Below are 3,776 nucleotides of genomic sequence, written 5' to 3' on the forward strand. Positions count from 1 at the left end.
TTCCAGACATTCAATCGAGTGGCAAATTAATGGACAAAGGGCTTTGATATGGATGTTCATCTTTTGTGTACGAAGTTTTGCAATGATGGTTTCCTTGTTCCTTTTCATAGTATACATTTCTCTTCAATTTTCTTTTACCCCATTTACCAGAACTGCTACTATATCTAAGGTCCTGTGTCAATGGTTTCTACTTCCTATTGCTAAGGTAAAATTACCGCTGTAAAAGTTTTCATGAAAAACATTTTTCTATATTAACTTTTAGTAATCTTCACACGTTTAGTATAGTTTAACTGGTTACTGTAGGTTATTTATCATCTTTTCGGAGTTGCTCATCCACACTGGAATATTAAAAATTACTTACAGTAACTTTTAAATGATCGAATGATGCATTATCATTAATAAGTTCAAAAGCTATTGTAACATTCTACGAATTTCAATTCAAAACTGTAAATGGCGCTTCTTTTTTTCTTTTTGCTTTAGTAAATTGGCGCTTATTTTAAAGAACCCAACAAAGACCAATTAATATTTTGCTTTGCCATAAGGTGGGGGAGGGAACGGATCAAAGGGGAATATTGACTATTGAGTGCAGTCAATGCTTGGTTTAATTTCCCAATTATTTTTGTTTTCATAGTTCTTTGCTTCTTCTTGACTATAGACATAAATTTATTAGTTATTCGATTAAAAAAATTGAGTGGATTTTTTAACTCAATGAAATGAAGAAAGAAGTCGAAATAACCCCGTAAATGATAACTTATGCATTTTTTTCTAATAGTAAATTTCAAATCGAAAAAGTAATTTACCTCGGTATACGTAAATTTGTCATTTTTTTCTTTTCTAATTATGATGTCTAATTAAATTTTTTTTTTCTATGTCCTGTGCGCATATGCGTTTGTTCAAGTAATGTACAATGTCCAAACAGTACTACTAGTCAAATTGGTACTGAGTGATTTATCACTCTTTGGTGCATTGACCCCCAAAACTAGAGTTGCAGCTATTCTCCCCAGCTCTTGAAGCTGTTCTCATTCAACGTTATAACACATAAAAAACACCAAAATTCAATTTTTTATGTACTGCTTGTCCAAACAGCTGGGTCTTTGGATTACTCTTTTTGCTTTGACCACTAAAACTAGAGTTACAGTTAGTGCTCTTGTTCTTATTGAAATTTCAAAGACAGACAAGAGCGTTACACTTACACCAGAATTTACTAACTTGGTATCTAATTTAATGTACTGTTAGTAGTAAGTATTTATTAGCTGTTATAAACGCGTTACAGAAAAATCCAAAAGGTTAGATGGGTGTGGTACTATAGTCATATATACTATACTAGTCAGTAGTCAATTACGTACTACAAGGTTTCAGTTCCACAGCTACTATTTTCTCTAATCTTTACTTGGCTAGCTGGTGTCTGTACTACAAATTTTGTAGAATTGTCATATGCCTTTCCAACACATTTAATCCTTGTCGAGTTCAATATTTAAATGCTTCTGTGCCTTTGTCACCGCTGTCCTCTTCCTAAGACAGTGACACTCAATTCAGGTTGCAGCAATAGCGTAAAAAAGAATTTTTATAAGCGGTGTCAATATTTGAAGGTAAACAAATGAATAAATTACTGTACTGACAAGCGGTGTCTTTTTTTTATATTTATACCCAATATTTTTAATTTTATTTATTAATTATACATATAAATTATGAAAATAATTTGACGAAGCGGCGTCACGTCTCATCGCGACACATTTAATGGGAGATATTGGGTTCGAGCCGCGAAAATAAAAACACTCTTTGATAGAGACTAGAGAGTGTTTTAACCTTCTTAGTACGCATACGCTAGCTAGCACGAATTTGGATTGTTGGGTCAGTTAATTGTAAATATCGGATGCTTAAAACAAAACAAAAAAAATCTACAATCTTGACTCTCTTTTTTTCTTCTGAAATTCGTATTTAGGATATGCATCCTCAATCATTCTGAGAAATTTTATATTAACTCCGGCTCAATTTGTGGGACAATATTATAGAATTAAAATTTGATGCCATTTAATTTTAAAATCAATGCATATTGGCACTGTTTTCTGTAATGCTCGATTAATTAATTCTTTATGTTACTTATTTTTAGACATTTATTTATTAGGGATATCAACTTGATAGTTAACCCATCCTTGTCTAGTTTTAATAACCAAATTATTTCCTTATGTTATATTTTCATCACCGCAACAGTTTCGTGTAAAATATGGTAAGTACGAAAAAATTCAAGATTATTGAAAAAGTTACGAAGTGAAGAAGATTTTAAAAGTGTTTCTTTTTTTGATTGGTAACTTAAGAGTTGGTTATACAACTTCCGCGTCTTCAAGCTGTATCACCAATTATTTTAAGAAGTTTTTTAAATTAATTAGGTCCACATAAACATAACGACCTATCTGTTTATATATACTATATACTACTAAACATGGTTAGTAGATATTTCGTGCATATTCTATATTTATTAATTTCATCCGTGCAAATTCAATTATATATGGTCGGTATAAGATTTGGGGTATTTTATACAGAATAATGGACCCCTGGTATATTCATTTTCATTATTATTTATAGCATAAGACTATAAAAGTTGTAACGGACCCTATTGAGAATTTCATTTTTGGATGTTAGTATAGCTTGATCTTATTAGTCTTTTAGCTTGGAGATAATATTGCAAAAGTACAATGCCGTGTAGTATTAATCTGTACCCAATAAAGCGAACTATTATTGTTAATTTTGAGGTCGTCAAACTATAATAATTGAAACATACATGATCATCTGCTTTTCTTTTTCTTGTCTTAACCACAATCATATATTCCAATTCCTGAATTGGTAATCTTTCATTTGTGGTGGGATTAATTGACAGCTTAACTGAAGATAGCATGACTCTTACCTATATTGTAACATGGCTGCATGTTCTGTTGTTCTGGAATTGTAGGGTTATCCCTCTTTTTAATTAAACCTAATTAAAACCAAGCCCAACCCCCTCAGGCTAATTAAAGAAAAAAACAAAATGCAGCTAGAGTACATTATGCGCAGTTAATATAGCACTATTTAGGTGTAACTAAGGTTCCAATTTCATTAGAAGGGATTCCAAATGGAGTTCGATTAAGTGCGCGTTTAGATATAAGAATTGTGAAATTCTGAAAAAAAGTTTTAAAAAAAAAAAATTAAGTAAAAATGATATTTGAATATTAGAGTTATGCTTGGACATGAATTTAAATTTTTAAAAATTTCGAAATTCAACTTCAAGTGAAATTTAAAATTTTCATGATAAAACACTGATTCCGAAAAAAAGTTTTCAAAAAAAGTGAAAAATTTTGTATGGCCGCGGCCCTAAATTTTCTTTGTTGGAAAATTATGCTATGTTCTAGCTAGTGTAGGAGTAAACAAGTATCAAAATTGTTTTAGATCGCTAGGTTCAAATTTCAGTTGTGGCATTCTTCTTTTCTTTTCTTTTTAAATTTTTTAATTTTCCTTATTAACATGCACGACTCTGCCACTTTCCAGAATTCACCACACTCCGAAAATGTTTCAAAGCAAAGTAGACAAAGAAAATTATAGCAAAATCCGTATACCTAATTTCTTGAAAAAATCGAAAACCTTCGTAACCACTCAAAGTTCAAAAGAAAGACACGAGCTGCTAGCTTTACCTAATATATATAAATGGAGGAAAATTATTTGAAGATGTTAGATAGATATGCATGTGCGTAATTAAGTGAGATATTGCTTTATGCATTGTTTGACTCAAAAGATATCGGAACCTT

The sequence above is a fragment of the Nicotiana sylvestris genome, chromosome 2 (assembly GCF_000393655.2).
Source record: "Nicotiana sylvestris chromosome 2, ASM39365v2, whole genome shotgun sequence".
In the NCBI taxonomy this organism is placed as follows: Eukaryota; Viridiplantae; Streptophyta; class Magnoliopsida; order Solanales; family Solanaceae; genus Nicotiana; species Nicotiana sylvestris.